The following is an 18,829-nucleotide window of genomic DNA, read 5'->3' on the forward strand; positions in this document are numbered from 1 at the left end:
ATAGGAATACATTAATTTATATATATTTATATATGTAAATACAAAGCTAAATTTATGTATTACATAGCTAAATTTATTTATTACTTCTAGCAGATTGTTTTTTGGTAAATCTTTAGATATTCTTCATAGGCAGTGAGGTCAAATGCAAGCAAAAGTTTTCTTTTCTTCCTTTCTTCCACAAACTTTGTGACTTCTTTTGTTTGTCTTATTGCACTTTATGGGACTTTTAATACAATACTAAATAAAAGTAGTGAGAGTAAATATCCTTACCTTATTATCAATTTTAGGGATTCATTTGATTTCAACATTAAGTATGGTGTTAACTGTAGATTTTTTTGTACATGCTGTTGATAGTATTGAGGAAATTTCCTTCCATTTCTAATTGGTCTGTTTGTGTGCCTTGAAGAAGTGTTAAAGTTTTCCAGATAAAGTTTTATTATTTATTAATCTTGATTTTTTGAGAATTAAGGAAAATACATTAAAGTCTCCTAATTCCATTAACCTTCCCTTGCACTGTCAACATTTATTTATACACACACACACACACACATATAATATATTTGTATATTTATATATATTTGTGCATTATGTTCAGCATATATAAGCACAAATATTCATAATGCACAAATATTTATAAAATTTATGTCTTTGGTATAGAATATATTATTTCTCAATAAAATGCTATTGCTTTTTGAATAGTTATTTTTTAAAATTTTTTAATACTTCTAATAAGTATGGTATTAATACTATACATTTCTGTCTCTTTTTGTTTCTCTCTCTGGCATCTCTTTCCAACTTCTTTTTAATTCAACATTTCTTATAGACAGTATTCCTTTTGTTTAATCTGAGACTTTTTTCTTTTAATATATGCTTTAGGTTTAATGTTAAAATTTATGAACATAATTAATATGTGTGGTATAATAGATACAATGAAAGAAAGAAAGGAACTTGGCACTGCAGAGATAAAGAACACACAGCTTTTCAAGAACAAATAGAACATGTAAAAATAGATCAAGAATGATGCCTGCCAAAAAATTCCAATTAATTCCTAAAGCAAAATTAATATAGTCCACATTCCCCGAATATAATGTAATAAAATTAGAAGTTTAATACAGCTCTGCAGGTAAAACTTCAGAAATGATCCTCTAAATAAATTGTGGTATAAAGACAAAGTCTAAACTAAAATTAACAACTATCTTAATGCCAAAAGCCATTAAGGGTAGCATCTATCAAGAGCTATATTATCTTGCCAAAATGGTACTGAGCTGCAAAGTTATAGCATAAAAATGCATATACTTTAAAATAAATAAATAAAGCTAATAAATTATGCATGTGAAGTAAAAACCCAGAAAAGAAAAAAGTAAGAAAAATAAAAGGAATTACTAGAGATAAACATAGAGACTAATTAAATTGCAAACAGAAATAAAAAGTAAAGATGATCAAGACAATTAAAAGCAAACTCTTTAAAATTATCAATAAGGTGGCCAAACTTGGATACTTTCACCAGTTAAAAATACAAACAAATAATGGCAGGAATGAGAAAATAAATACCATTCTAGATATAGAGGCAACCTTGTACTAGTCCATTCTCACACTGCTATAAAGAACTACCTGAAACTGGGTAATTTATGCAGAAAAGAGTTCTAATTGACTCACAGTTCTGTAGGCTGTACAGGAAGCATGGCTGGGGAGGCCTCAGGAAAGTTACAGTCATGGTGGATGACAAAGGAGATGCAGGCACATCTTACCATGGTGGAACAGGAGAGAGAGCAGAGGGGAAAGAGCTACACATTTCTAACCAACCAGATCTCATGAGAACTCACTATCACGAGAATAGCAAGGGGGAAATCTGCCCCCATGATCCAACCACCACCTCCCACCGGGTCCCTCCCCCAACACTGGGAATTAAATTCAACAGGAGATTTGGGTGATGACTCAGAGCCAAACCATATCAAATGTAAGTATGGTTTATGTTATAAATTAAGCATCTTAGGAAGAATTATTTGCTAGTGACACAAATGACAAAAGTTCACCTAAGGAATAGCAGAAATATTGATAGTGTCAGGTGAAATATTGAGAGTTTATTGCCCACCACAAAGGGAAATCAGGTGCAGAGTGTTTTTGGGTGAGACTGACTGTACCTTTATAGAGATAACTTCTTTGTTATGTAATGTTTTTCAACTGACATAAAGAAATATAATTTTTTCAAATAATTTTATGGGATAATATAGCTCTGATATCAAGATTTAACAAAGAAAGCACAGACAAGAAAGCTAGTGAATACAGATATGAAAATTATAAATGAACTATTAGCAAATTAATTTCAGGAATGTGTTAGCAGACTAATATTAATACATTATACCCAAAAGGCGTATACTGAGAGTACAAAAGTATGTCCAATTATGAAACATGTGCATTAATTTAATTAGTACATTAACAAAGGAGAACAGTGAGTAAACATCTCGATATGGATGAATAAATCATTTGATTCATTACAATATTTGTTACTGACTCAGAAGGAAGAAGCTCTTAGTAAGCAAGTTATAGAAATACATTCTTGAAACTGACTTAAAAAAATCTACCAGAAGCCATAAGAAAACTGCATATGAAAATATGAAAAAATATTGAAATATTTTAAGTGTGGTAGGTTTAACAATGTCCCCTTCCCGCAACAATATCTTAATTCCCGGAACTTGTGAATGTGTTACTTTACGTGTTAAAAGAGACTTTGCAGATGTGATTAAGTTAAGAACCTTGAGACTAAAAGATTATCCTGAATTATCTGGGTAATAGGAATTTAGACAGAGGTGAAGGCAATGTGATGATGGAAGCAAGCAAGAGGTTGGAGCGTTATGAAGAAGAAACCTTGATCCAAGGAATGCAGGTGACTTACAGCAGCTGATAGAGACAAAGAACAGATCCTCCCTTGCAGAAGGAAGAGCATGTTCCCCTCAGAAGGAACAAGCCCTGCAGACACTTTGATTATAGCCCTGTACATCACATTCTGACTTCAGACCTCCAGAACTGTAAGGAAATACAGTTGTGGTGGGTTAAGTTACAAAGTTTGTGGTAATATGTTATAGTGGTATCAGGAAAGCTAATACAAGGATAATCGACAGTAAATCAGAAATAAGAAAAGGATCCCAGTACCATGTCAATATTGATGTTTGTTGGAGATGCTATACCATGCAATGAAATAAAAGTAAAATGTGTGTATGTGTGTGTATATACACATACACACATATATATAGACACATATACAAACACATATATATATATACACACATGACAAAGATAAAGTTATTGTCCACCAAAAGAAAAAAATCATCAAGAATCAATAAAAAAACTATAAGAACTTGTAAGAGTCCAGGAAAGTAGCCAGAATAAAATAAATCAATATTAAAAAATCAATGGCTTTCTTATACACCAGCAATAACGAATTTAAAATGTAATAGGAAAATGAGTCCATTTAGAGCAGCCACAAAGCTCATTAAATACTTATGGTTAGGCCTGACAAGAAAACTCGTAAAACTTATTTAGAAAATAGAAGTCTATTGAAGGTCATAACACAGGCCCTGAAAAAAAGAAAAAGTTATACTGTATTCTTGGTTAAGAAATATTCAGTATTTGAAAGAGATAAACTCTCCCCAAAATATTTCTGCTTGTTAAAATTAATCTGAAAATTAAACTCTAAATATAATTTCTGAGGAATGTATAGGATTACTTTAAATTCATTATGGAAAAAAATATTTGCAAAACACTAAGACAACATTTGAAAGGAAGACCCATAAGAAACTAATCCCAAAAATTATCAAAACATAGAATTATAGCAATTTAAACAGTGTGATTATTGCAGGAAACAGTAAGAAAATCGATGGTATGTAATATAGAGTTCAGAAATATTCATGTTTTTATATGATTCAACTTATAAAAATGGATGGACTATATCACATTGATATTTGATAACTGATTATCAATCTGAAAAGTTTTATTTAGCTCTCTGTATAACCTCACTAGAAATAATGTACTATGGGTGGGTTAAGAAGCTAAATACTGAACAAGTCTCTGAAATTTTAGAAGAAAATACATGAAAATATTACGTATCTTGGAACTGTAATGCTTTTCTAATTATAATACAAATCTAAATGTGACAAGAGACATAATCAGCAAACTCAACTGCACATGAATTATAAATTATGTATGGTTAAACAGATGGAAAGAAAATATTTGCACCATCTATGAAAAATAAAGCATTAATCTTAAATACATTAGAATCCTACAAAAAAACAAGAAAGAATAAACAGGTTAATAGAAAAATAAGCAAAGGATTTGAAACAATTTACACACACACATACTCACACAAATACAGATGTCAACATTGGTAGTATTCACATTAGATTAGCAAAAATATAAATAAATGATAAACAATTAAGGACTGGCAAGGTGTTCAGGTTATAATTTACTGTGTAACAAATTATCCCCAAATTAACAGGTTTAAGCAACAAATGTTTATTGCCTCATTGTTTCTGTGGATCAGGAGTCTGAGAGGTGCTTGACTGGGCATTCCTCACTCAAGGCCTCTCATCAGGTTACAGTCAAACTGTTGGCTGGGGCTGCAGTCATCCAGGACTCTCCTGGGTCTGGAGGAGCCATTTCTAAGCTCACTCACCTGGCGCTGGTGAGGCTGCAGCTTCTTGTGAAAGGCTGGCCTGAGTGTCTCAATTCCTTGGGTGTGCCATGCCACATGGGCCTGTCTATAGGAAAGCTCACAATATAGCTATCTTGATTCCCCCAGCACGAGAAGAAGGAAGAGAGAAGGAGAGGGAGAAAGAGAATGTGTGTTTGTGTGTCTGTGTCTGTGTGTGTGTGTGTGAGAGAAAGAGAATGTGTGTGTGTGTGTGTGTGTGTGTGCATGTGTGTGTGTATGAGAAAGAGAGAGAGAATGAGAAGGCGTCTCTGTGTGTGAGAGAGAGAAAGAATGAGAATGTATGTGTGTATGTGAGACAGAGAGAAGCAGAGAGAGACAGAGGGGAAGAGAGTGAGAGAGAGGGTAAGGCAATGTGTTTTTGTGAGAGAGAGAGGAGGAAAGATGGGGAAGAAGGGGGGAGAGAGAATGAGAATGTGTATATGTATTTGCATGTGTGTGAGCGAGAAGGAGAGGGGGAGAATGAGAATTAGATTATGTGTATGTGTGAAACAGGGAGGGAGGGAGGGAGAGAGAGAAAGAAGTGAGAAAGAGAGAGAGAATGTGCGTGTGAAAGAGGAGAGGGGCAAGAGAGAATGTGAGCAAGAGAGAAGGAGAGATGGGAAGGGTAGAGAGGGAAAGAGAGAAAGAGCATGAAAGTGTGTGTAAGTATATGTGTGTGTGTGTGTGTGAGCAAGAAGGAGAGGAGAGAGAATGAGAATGAGATTATGCGTGTGTGTGTGTGAAAGAGAGAGAGAGATTCCTGCCAATGAAAGAGAAAGAAAATGCATGTGTGTGTGTTTGTGTGTGTGTGTTTGTGTGTGTGTGGGGAGAGAGAGATGAGTGAGAAAAAGAGTGGGGAGAGAGAGAAGGTGTGTGTGAGAGAGAAGGAGGGAGAAAGAGAGAAAGTCTGTGTTAGAGAAAGAGAGAGGAAGAGAGATGGAAGGGGAGAGAGAGAAAGGGAAAGAGAGAATGAAAATGTGTGTATGTATGCATCTGTGTGTGAGAGAGAGGGGGAAGGAAGGAAAGAGAATGTGTGTGAGAGAGACAGACAGAGGAGGGGGTAAGGGTGAGAGATGTAAAGATAATGTGTCTGTGTGAGAAAAGGGAAGGGTGGGGGGAGAGAGAAAGAGAATGAGAATGTCTGTATGTATGCCTATATGTGTGTGTGGGAGAGAGGGAAGGAGGGGTGGAGAGAGAGAGAGAGAGAGAGAGAGAGAGAGAGAGAGAGAGAGAGAGAGAGAGAAATTTGGAAGCCACAGTCTCTTTATAGCATTCTGTCACAGAGATACTCTATTGGTTAAAAGAGAGTCAGTAAATCTAGTCCACAGTCACGGAAAGGGGATTACACAGTATATGAATACTGAGATGCAGGGATCATCGAGACCCATTTTAGAAGCTTCATAATCTTCACTGGTAAGTAGTAGTGAATATGGTAAATAGGCTATTGGAATTAAGCCAGAGAGCGGTTTGGTATTACCCACCAAAGCTTAATGGGCACAAACTCTGAACAAAATTCCTGAAAGTTTTCTTTATAAATCTGTTCCATAGACATACTTGCACAAGTGTTTAAAAATTCATACGTAAGAATGTTCCCTGAAGAACTATATTAGTGAAATTGAAAACTCTCTCAATTCTAAATTACCATTAAACAAATATGGTTCAGTGTATCTAGGAATTTGGTGCAATTGTTGGAGAGAAAGAGGTAGAGTTATGTACTGAGAAGGAAAGTACATTAGCTGTGTTTGTTTTTTAAAATTAAATATATTTTTAGCTTATTAAGGAATAACTAATACACACAAAATTACACACAATTAATATATACATCTTGATCAGTTTGGATATAGGCATACACCATGATACTATCACCATAGCCAAGGTACTAAACATGTCCATCACTTCAACAAATTCAATGTGTTCTTTTGTGTGTGTTTGTGTGTGTGTGTGTGATGTGTTTTGGTAAGAACACTTAACATGAGATCTTCTCAGATTTAAAGTGTACAATACTGTATTGTTAACTATAGGTACTATGTTGAACAGCAAATCTCTAGAACTTATTTATCTTGTATAATAGAAACTTTATACCTATTGAAGAATGACCCCCCCTGCCAATGGCAACAATCATTCTATTTTCTGCTTCTATGAGTTTGACTATTTTAGACACCTCATTTAAGTAGTATTATGTAGTATTTGTTCTTCTGTGACTGTCTAAGCCATATTGTTAAGTGACAAAAGACAAGTTATGAAACAGTGCCTTTACTCCAGGAGAATCTCATTATAAAAAAATGAATAAATGCAAATGTAAAAATAAAGTTAAAAATAGGAACAAGTTTTTATAAGGTTATATTTTAAAAATAATATTTCACTTTATAAACTTGTAAAGTGAAATTCTTTTGAATAGAAAATTTATAATAAAATAACTTTTTAAATAAAAGAATATTTATAGGCATAAGTAGTTTTAAACAATTATGTTACTAAGAGCATTTTTACTTTAATTGGATCCTAAGAAACTTGACATGCTTTAAGTTCAGATAAACATTATTCCAGATATAGATATTTTTCTTTTACTAACTTGATATCAGTTAGAAATTGTACAATCTGAGATTATGTCTCATATCTATAGTAAGCTTAAGTTCAAATAGTGGAAAAAATATGTTCTACAAAGTCATAGATAATATCATTTATATTAATATCATTTATTACATATGATATATGATATATAATAATATATTATATATAATATATGATTATTGATATAATATAATATATATGATTTATTATATATCAGATATTATAGATCATATATTATGATATATCTTATATTAATATCATTTATATCAATAGGATTTTTATGAAAATCTCTGTAGGACAATAAGTTGATGGATCATTAAATATAGAACAGCTGAATGGATTTTCCTTCTGATTAAAATAATAATAATAATAAAAGTAAGCCAGTCAAGTTGTATGACAAAAGTTGTTATATACTCTTTCCTCTTTTGTTTATTTATTACTTTTACTATTTAGGTTTCTGTTTTGTTGTAATATAAATATTCTAAAACAAGTAATGTTATTCAAATATAAACAAAAATCTCACAAATTATAGATATATATTTTTAAAAAGGCAAAACCTCAATTACTGTAGCACCAACCTAATAACTTGATGTGATTTCATATAGTGCCCATATCCTGTAACTTACAGTCAGGAGAGACTGAATACCACCCGCATACACGAGACACCTTCATGCACTCTGCTGACCACTACCCTACTGAAAAACAGTGTCCTAATTTCCAATGCAATACATTTGAAATGTATATGAACAAATTCATACTAAACGTGTTCTTCTGTGCCTGATTTCTTTTTCTCAGTATTTGGTTTGGAAGGTTAACTTATGCCAAATGATTATTTATCCACACCACTACAGTCAGTGGACAATTTGTGTTGTTTTAGTTTTTGGGTACTTGCAAATTATGATTCTGTGGTCATTCTTGATCTTGTCTTTTGGGACCCATATGTGTATCTGTTGAGTATATACTTAGGAAAATGAGAGTATGCATACGTTGCATTTCAGTGAATACTTTAAAACAGTTTCTAAAGTGATTCATCAACTTACTCTCAAACCAGTACCTCCCAGGGACTTCCTGTCCTCTCAGTACTTTCTACAAGGAATGTTTGTTTTAAAGCATTTCTGCAGATTATGTTGTGAAATCTCATTTGGTTTTAAGTTACATTTATTTTATCATCATTGTTACTAACTTTTTACACAATTTTTCACCATTTTAATATCTTCTTTTTGAAGGAATTAATCAGGCCCTTTGCCATTTTGCTTTCAATTTTGTTTTATATCTTCCTCTCACTGGTTTATAGTGGATCTTTATATATTTGATGAATCACTTATCGGGTAGATATTACAAGTGTCTTCTACCACTATGTGACTTGCCGTTTTACTCTCTTAGTAATGCCTTTTGTAAAACAGAATTTCTTTTTTTTAATTCTTTTTGTTTGTTTGTTTGTTTTACTTTAAGTTTTGGGATACATGTGTAGAACGTGCAGGTTTGTTACATAGGTATACATGGGCCATGGTGGGTTTGCTGCACCTATCAAAGCGTCATCTAGGTTTTAAACCCTAGATGCATTAGGTATTTGTACTAATGCTCTCCCTACCCTTGCTCCTCAACCCCCAAACTGAGAAGCCCAGGTGTGTAATGTTCCCCTCCCTGTGTCCCTGTGTTTTCATTGTTCAACTCCCTTATGTGTGAGAATATGAATATGCAGTGGTAAAACAGAATTTCTTTAATGTAGCCTGAGGTTCGCCAGGTGAAAGGCATTAAGATATCCTTCTTTGTTATATTCTACTACATGTATTGGTTTACTTTTTACACTTAGATTTACAATGCACTTGGAACTGATTTTGTGTATGGAGTGAGGTAGAAATTAAGATGTATTTTTCCACATGAATATAAATTGACCCAGTATAATTGACTAAAAATAATATCCTTTCCTCACTTCCACATAATGCCATTTGTATCATAAGTCAGATGACCAGCTATGTGCTATTTTTTTTTCTGGACTCTTGGTTGTTTTTCAATGATCTCATTGTTCTCTGTCCACTAATGTAACACTGTCTTACATATTATATTTTATAATATTTTTGATGCAAACTTTTGTAGGTATCCCAAATTTGTTCTTCTTTAAAGTTATCCTTGCTATTCTTTGTCCCATGCATACTCATATGAATTTTACATTTATTTTTGTCAATTTCCCTAAATGTCTGTTTTTATTTAAAAAAAGTATTTGTTAGTCATATTGTTCAAATATTTTTGTATTTTTACTGATTGGCTGTCTGCCTGATCTATGAACTACTAAGCAGGTATTAAAATCTCCCACTGTTATTGTGTATCTGCCTATTTCTATCTTGATTTCTGCCAATTTTTCCTTTTTGTATTTTCAGGCTATACATTTAGGGGTATATAAATTTTAAATGATTATATTTTCCTTTTATCATCATAGATTACCCCTCTTTCACTCTAGGAAAGTTCTAGATGTAAAAAATCACTTTGAGGTTCACCAACTTTCTTTTGGTTAGTGTTTTCATAGTATAAATCTTTCCATCCTTTAATTTGCAACCATTTCATATTCTTATATTTAGGGTGTGTCTCTTGTAAGTTGCCTTCAGTTGTTATTTTCATCTCAGTCTCACAATATTGTCTTTTAATTTGAACATGTATTTCAGTTCTACTTATTTAATTATGACATACTTGAACTTGAGTACACCATCATACTGTTGTTTACTATCCCATCAGTCAATTACTTAAAATTTATTTTACAAAAATGACTATACACAGTTAATTTTCTATTCTCATGTCCTAAAATATAAATTATAGTATAAATTATAACAAAGGAGACAAAAATAAAGGGCTGTGATGTTTCCGTAACCTGGGAGCTAAACTGGTATTCTTGATGAATTCTGTTTATTTCCATGATGATAATGAGATATGAGAGTACAGGACTGTCAGAAGGCCACGGTTAGAGGATGAATATTGCTGTTTTCAAGGATAATCGTGTACTGAAGTAGATGTTCTGCTTGAGTGTTTGTATTATTTGATAAATGTTGAATGAGCCTGACACAGGTCTACGCATGAAGGCAAATTTATGTGTTCCCCAGTGTATGTTTAAACCCGCTAAGCAGGACGGTTCTATCCCTACCTTGGTCTCTGAATGCATATGTATCAGGTCCCTAGGACTCCTCTGGTCACTCCTGGCTAAAATCTTATGGTCACAAATTCACACACACAAAAAAAGATTTAATTGATACAGACATTTTTGCAGTCTCAAAGAAAACTCAGACTCTGATCCTGACCTTACATCTTTTCACACAGTGTTTCCCCCTCTTCCCTCCTCCACATTTTTTTTTTTTTTTTTTTTTTTTTTGAGATGGAGTCTTGCTCTGTCACCCATGCTGGAGTGCAGTGGTGAGATCTCATCTCACTGCAACCTCCGCCTCCTGGGTTCAAGTAATTCTCCTACCTCAGCCTCCTGAGTAGCTGGGGCTATAGGCACGTGCCACCACACCCGGCTAATTTTTTGTATTTTTAGTAGAGATGAGGTTTTGCCATATTAGCCAGGATGGTTTCGATTTCCTGACCTCGTGATCCACCCACTTCAGCCTCCCAAAGTACTGGGATTACAGGCGTGAGCCACTGGGCTGGGCTCCCTCTTCCCTCTTCTTATTGTGCAGAGCCCACCAGGGTCAGAGTCAGGGAAAGGAGTAGAGATCAGTGGGAGAGGAAGTTTTTCCCCTTGGCTTGTGTGATGTTTGGGTTCCTTTGGCTCTTTGGGTCTATCTGGTATTTAGAGTTTACTTTCCTGTGGGTGCTTTCGTAGATTTTTCAGAGGATCCTACTAGAAACATTAAACTTACTGTCCTTTGACTCCTTAGACGGGGCGCTGCTTTTTCTTCCAGGTGGCTGCTACTGCCTTAGCCTGTTTCTTTTCTTTTTCTTTTTTGTCTGATAAGTGATTTCACAAAGATGCTCTTAAAGTATTATTCCTCAGAAAAATAGCTACAATCACTTTTATTTATCAGGTTCCCAGACTTAGAGGTTGCAGAGCAACTTCTGTGAGTAATCCTGTTAATGTTCTTCTCTTTTGACTTCACAGAAAATATACTGTGTCCTTCTCGTGCTTCCCTGTTGTATAGAGAAGACGCTAATCTTAGGACCATTTCCTCCAAAAGGCCTTCTCATGAATTCCTGCTATCTCCAAAAACTTGTATTCATTTGATGTTCATGAGTTGCCCTACTGATTCTGAGAATCTATCTGGAGATTTTTGCTGTATAGACCCTCTCATAATAGGCTTTGGTATCAGTCATCATTTACATCCTGGCTCCTGAGTTGAAACTGCCAAATATCTTATTCATTCATTTATTCATGCATTCACATACTTATTCATTCATGCACACATATATTTAATACATATTGATTACTTACTATATGCTAAGCACTGTTTTTGATACTTTGGCTAGGGTAAAGAAAGGAAAAGACCAAAATCTGCGCCCTTTTTCTAGAGAGAGAGATAAACAAAAAATTATAAATAAGTTATATTGTATATGAGAAGCTGGTAAATGAATGCGGAAAACTAAAGCAGGGAAGAGAAACTGGAGATGGGGTGGGGATATGGAGACAATTTGAAATAGAATACCAAGGATGGCCTCACTGATCTGAGAGAAGCCCATGATCAGAGAAAAGACCTGTGTGTAAAGAATGTTCCAAACGGATATAACAGCAAATGCACAGGCCATGACCTGGGAGCGTGCTTGTCTTGTTTGAGAAACATATGGAGGCCAATAGATGCAATAGCATGATGGATGTACAGAGTAGTAGGAACTGAAGCATAGAATAATTGAGAAACTAGAGTGCAGAGAGAGTCAACCACCCTACCTGGCTCCTCTCTGAGTTACAAAGAAAAGCGTGGCAAGGATAGGAACAGAGGAGTGACTGTCAGCTAATGTTTTTAAATGATCATGTCTTCCTTTTTATAAAAATACACTGTACGAGAGATGCGTGTGAAAGCAGTGAGACTTGTTAAAAAGCTATTACAATATTCCCAGCAAGAGATGATAGTGAATTGGGTCAGAGAAGTAGCAGGCAAGGTGGCAAAACAGAAAGGTTAAGTCAGGGATATATTTTGAAAGTAGATGCAAGAGGATTTCCTGACAGATTTGATGTGGGATATGAGAGAAAGAGGAAAGATGAAGGTGATTTTGAAGGCCAACATTTTTGGTCCAAGGAGCTGAAAGAATTAATTACAATTAAGGCACATGAGGGGAGGGGTAGGCTGCAAGGGGCTGCAGAAAGGTAGTGAACAAGGCCAGGGGTTCATGTTCATTTTTGCACATGTTTAAGTTAATTTACTTAATAGATATCCTACTAGAGGTGTTGAGTAGGCTGTTAGATACATGAATTGGGAGTTCTGGAGTTTAGCAGAGAGGTCTAGACTCAAGACATTAATTAGAGAATCATCAGAGTATGCATGACAGTATTTGGATCACCAAGGAAGGAAGTATTAACAGAGAAGAGAAATAGAAGTTTAGGGATGGACCCAAGGTTATACAAAAGGCCAGACAATGAGGAGAAGCCAGCAAACAGACTGTAGGAGAGACCAAAGAGATAAGAGGAAAACAAGAAGAATGAAGTCTCAGAAGCTAACAAGAAAGTATGCAAGGATGAGAGTATGGTCAACTGGGTAAAATGTTCTCATAGGTATAATAAGTTCAGAACTGCATATTGATTGTTAAATTTAACAACTTGGAGGTCACTGATGACCTTGACAAGAGCACTTTCAGTGAAGCAGTAAGTCTGTTTAGATAAAATAAAAAAGGAAATGGAAAAAGTTAAACATTTCAGGTATAGACCACTTAATGCAAGTTTTGGAATACATTAGAGAAGAGAAATGGGGTGGCAGATAGAAGGGAATTGGAGTTGGGAGTGGACTTTCAGAGAGTTCAATGTTTGTATGCTGATGGAAATTATCTCCTAAGAGAGAAATATTGTTCAGGCAAGAAAGAAGAGTTTTCACTGAAGCCATGTCCTTATGTAGAAGAGACAGGATGTAATCAATTGCCTAGAAGAAGAAGTTTGCCAAGGACTGAACCATGACAGAAGAGGAGTTCAAGAAACTGTGAAGCTGGAATACAAAGAGAATCATCTAAATGGATATGTAATGTCCCGTGATGTCATACTGAAGTGAGGTTGGAGAGTATTACACAGAGCCAGAACTGCAACGGTGAGGGTGAGTGACTCAAGGAGGATGGCTAAAACAATGAAGTAAAAGGGGGATGGGTAGTAAAATCAAGGATAAGGGATTGGAGCTGAGGTTTTACTAATTTGGAGGACTTTAGAGAAGCAGTAACTTTACAGTAAGAAGATGAAAGAAACATTGAGAGAAGAATTCGAGAATGCATTTCTTTGTGCTGAGCAGTCATGAATTCTAGAAGGCACACTGGAAGGGTTTTGGTAGTGAGAATGATAGGAGATGAGGACAGAATGTAGGATATGTAGAGTCTTAGGAAAATTAGAGTAAAGGAAATGAGTGGGTACTCAAAATTCCTAGGCTGCTTGTAGTTTTTAAGTGGCAATAAAGAATATAATGAGATTAATCATAGAGACTCAAAGCAGATAGTGAAGCTGAGACTCTATCATGGCCAGGAGGCTTAGGGGGACCATAGGCACATGACCCATTCTAATGAAGGGTAGGATTCTCATTGTGATGCTCTTTCTCTCATCCAGAATATGCCCCAAATTTCTTTTTTTTTTAACATTATATTGATTTAATTAGTGTGTATATACTAGAAACAGCACATATTATTTTGACTTATTCAGTTTTGTTACTTTAATCATTTGATCAGTTTAATAATCATGAAACTAATTAGTAATCACAAAGTATCTTTGCTTTGCAACTGCATTACATAATGCAAAATGATTAAATGAAATTTAACATATGGTACAGGCTTAGTCTTGTTTTGGGTACTGTGAAGTATGGGGAAAGGATGCTTTTTATCTATTACATTATTTATTCTGGTTGTAATGATCTAGTTACATTAGGAATTGATAAAGGAAAAATGTATGTTTTTAACACAAGGCAAGGGGAGTTCCTAAGAAGAATTGCAATGGGGGGGCTGGACATTATTCGAATTCTGGAAACTCTTCTGACAATATTTCTTAAGGTTTTAATCAGTCAGCGTCCAATGTTTGATTTTAATGATAGTTTGTATTCTACAGCATTATTTACATTTGAGACGGAGAGAACTCAGCCTTCTCTCAGAGCATTCTGTTAGCATTTTCCTTCAGCGTTTGCTCTCAGACTTCAACAACGATGTCCAAATGGACAGTTCTGACAGGTGGCTCCTCAGAGAGTCCTCTTGCCTGCCCTTCTTGTTTAGTAGAAGTGACAGCCAAAGATAGGTTAGAAGAGCCTGGCAAAACAAGAGGTAGCTAAAACTCATGAAGTGTCAATAATGGATTATGTCAGGGTCAAGGAGAGAGTTGGGGGAAATAGTTTGAGAAAATGTACTAGGGATACACACAACCAATCAGTTTTGTTGACCTCTTTCTTCAGTGTGAAATTCAACAAAATGAAGTTAGAGAACAAGCATTCTTGGACATATTAGTAACTCTTAGTTATTAAAGAATTAAATTCTGATAGGGGAGCAAAGTCTGATTGACACTTGTCTCCTTTAGTCCCTTCCTCAGCTTGTTACACACACACACACACACACACACACACATTATTCTTTATCTCATAGATTTCAATCACTGCCAACAGCAGCAGAATCTGATTTATATGTGTTCCAACTGCTGACTTCCTATTAATTTATTCAAGAAATATTTATGAAGTATCTTTTATGCCTCAGCTACTATTCTAGGCACTGATGATTTCACAGTTAACAGGATGGTTAAAGTCCCTGATTGTATAGACGTATCTATTCTAGTGTTTGTGTTGGTAGGAGGACAGTAGAAACAGTAAATATGTTAGTAAATAATAGGCAGACTTGGCATATTATAAACAGGAAATTAGAATTTTAATATTTATATTCATGAATCACATACAAACATGCACCTGTGCTTGAAATATATGTTATCACACAGCTAGGAGGAACGTAAAGACGTATGACATAAATTACTGCCCTCATTTCATTAGAAGGAAATTTGAGACAGAGATGGTGATTGTAAATTGCATAAAGTCAGCCTAAAGTCGAGAAATTGGTAATTACTATTAAGTCAAATCAATACTTAATTTCAATTTAAAAGGTAGTTTATTTCTAACAGTCTAAAACTTGGGCAAACCCCTCCAGTTACACAACTACTTAAACTATATAAAAATTCTAGTCATATGTATTAACATTGTTCCTTTCTAGTGTAATTGTTGGTAATCCTTTGATTACCATTACTTCTGCATCCATATTTTTAAAGACTTCACGCTTGTTATTTACTACTGAACTATATGTTGGTTGTACATAACTAAGTCTAGATTCCATGATTCCTTTCCTTAATTTTATAGATAAGAAAGTGATAGAAACCTGAAATTTATTCAGTTTGGGAACTAGATTTAACATACAATGACTTCTAATAGTGTTCTACCTTGGTGTAGAGGGATGTTTTAGGATCACACACTGAGTCTAAAGCAATAGTCTATGGTTTACTGCACTTTCTTACCAATAAGAACCTTCGGCAAGGTTACTCTAAATTACTTACATGTAAGATTATATTAGTGGATAGTTGATTTTAAAAAATCACTTCTCCTCGTGTCAACCAAGTCTGTCCTCAGCCCCTCACCACTCAGTGCAATGCATTGTGGTTGTCCTACTTTTCTCCTAATACAAACTTTACTCCTAAATCCTTCTAGCTACTTCATCTTTTTTAGTCAAACATTTGCCAGACAAAAATAGTTTTCCCTATCGGAGTATTGTCCTTTCTCTGGTGACAGTGTCAAGGCAGATTTAGACTACAGCCCATTCTCTGCAGTACTGACCCTTCACTAATATCTGGGATTTTATTCTCTCATATCAATTTCTTTTGTTGAAAGCAGCAGGAAGCCCAGCCAAAATAGCTAAGTTTTTTCAGGCAACATTACACATGCATGTGCAGACCGGCTGGCATTAAAAAAGAGAAGGTCAGGTTCAGGGATCTCGTGCTAGTTATGTGTAGACACAGACTCTTTCAAGAACAATTTGCTTTTCCTTCAACTCTTTTAGATTTGGTTTACTTCCCTGGCTGTACCAGGCCTCCTTAACAGTTGTAACTCTATTATTATTATTATTATTATTATTTTTAATTCAAAGTGAAGACAGAAGAGGAAATGATCACAGCACCCAAACAAAATGCACTTCCTGCAAAATGGTGACTTGCAGAAAGATCTAATATTTTTTGGTCAATTTTAGTGCTTAAAAAACAAAGTTCAACATATTAATTTGAAAATGTCCTATTGTAGTTTAGAAAAACGAAGAAGACAACACACAGAGGTCTGTTCGCAATCTCAGAAGGTCGTTTCTAATATCCTCTACCATTATTATACTTTTAAAAATAAATCATCAGAAAAACTAGACTAAATATTATTGAATTTATGTTAGATGAGGATTATTCACATCTTTCTAAAGAATATTTTTGTTTTCTGATGAAAAATATCTTTGTTTATACCATTTGTCAAATTTCGTTATATACACATTCCCAGAGGCTTATTCACTACTTGGCTCCACCAGATAGATAAGATTGCATATAAAGGATACATAAAATAAAAAGGTAGAAGAGAAAATAGAAGATGAAAGAGGAAAACAAATGGACAAAAACAATTCCAGGGCTATGAAGCAGAGGTAGAAAAGAGGCCCTTACAGAAACGTCCCCTGGAGTCTTCTTCATCAAGCATGGAACATACATTTGGCTCCAAGCTTTCTTACAGTCCTACATAAGGATACATCTGCTATGAGAATATGGCTTATAATGGTTAACCAGGAGCAGACCAAGAAGATAAAATTTATTACTACTTAAAATAGAAACTTTTTTCCCTGAGGTCATTGTAAATAAGATTAGGTATAACATAATAAAAAACTCCCTCTTCATATTTTCAAAGCAGCTGCAGAAGTAGAGCAGCCACATGATTTCTTCTAAAGGCCTGCAATGCAGGATAAAGATGTCATTTTCTTGTGAAGTCCTGTAGGGGCCTAGAATTGTGGGTCTAGAGAGAACAGTTCTCAGATATGAATGGGTATTAGGAGCAGATGGGTAGCTCATTAATGTGTGGATTCCCAGACCCTACCTACCCAGGAGGTTCTCATTCATAGGTCCAAAGGCAACCCTAGAATATGCATTTTAACAAGCATCTCAGGCGATTCTGATGACGGACATATTTAAGAGCATCTATGTGACAGTGTCAGTGTTTTTGATACTTGGCAGATGATGCTTTCATGACAGATACACTGCTAAAGGCACATATAAGACAGACTTCAGGCATCTTCATGCTTTTTCTCCCACTTGAAAAACACATTTCAGTATGCACGCTAGCCACAATAATGTTGGAAGAATAACCCTACGTCTGCTCTAATTATTTACTTTAAATAAATCATTTGCAAATTTCACCCTTTTAATTCTCACTACTAATGAATAGCCTCCAAGATATTCCACAACTGACAATAATGTACTGCTATGTCATTAATGCACAAATTACCTAGAGATGAACGTGTGGCCTGCATATTTTTCAGACAATGCTTGACAAATGTAATTTCTTTCACCTTTTTAAAAATAGATATTCGGTGAAGACTAAACTACCTGGCAGATACCTAGAATGCAGCTGTTCTAAATTGCAAATTAAATCTAAATAATATGTTTTAAGCGCAGCCAAGCTGGGTGGAAGATTTTTTATGTAGTGAAAATTGAGGACTTAATAAGTATGTGTCCTGGAAGAGAGGGCCTTTCTACTTCCACTTGCCAAGTCTAATGTTCTTCTTAAAATATATTTTCAATTCTTATACATAAGTAAGTTTAACCTAAGTTACATTTCAACCAAGAAAGAACAAATATGTATGAATCGTCTAAAGGACACTTAGGTTTGCAAAATGTTATTTGTTGATATCCCTTACAGAACAAATTATAGTAACCCATAACCATATAGGAGCCCAAATGGTGGGCTGATGTAGAGCCTTGATTCTCAAAGTGTAGTCTTCAGAGCAGGCGCATCAGCGTGTTTGTCGACTTGGTACAAAATCAAATTCTCAAGCTCCACCTAGACAAAGTGAATATGAAACTTGGGAAATGGGGTTAAACAGTCTGCTTTCACAGGCTCTGCAGGCGATCCTGATGGATGATAAAGTTTGAGAACCACTGCTCCCTAGCATACTAAGATTTGGGAAAAATGTGAACATCTGCCTAAAATAATAACTTTAGTTCTGGGAATGTGATTTTTAAGTCCTGTTTTTCATAACAGAGCTTGACTTTATATGTATAAATGCATACATGTGAGATCTCATTTTACCGAGCACTTCTATCTGGTTTATTTCAAACTGTGCTCATTTTTATCTATTTTGTTTGTTCTTTATTGTAGGTTGCAAGATAGTGGCTCGCAGGAAGATCTAATATTTTTGGTCAATTCAGTGCTT

Source organism: Trachypithecus francoisi, unplaced genomic scaffold, assembly GCF_009764315.1.
Source record: "Trachypithecus francoisi isolate TF-2019V2 unplaced genomic scaffold, Tfra_2.0 Contig01440, whole genome shotgun sequence".
Taxonomy (NCBI): Eukaryota; Metazoa; Chordata; class Mammalia; order Primates; family Cercopithecidae; genus Trachypithecus; species Trachypithecus francoisi.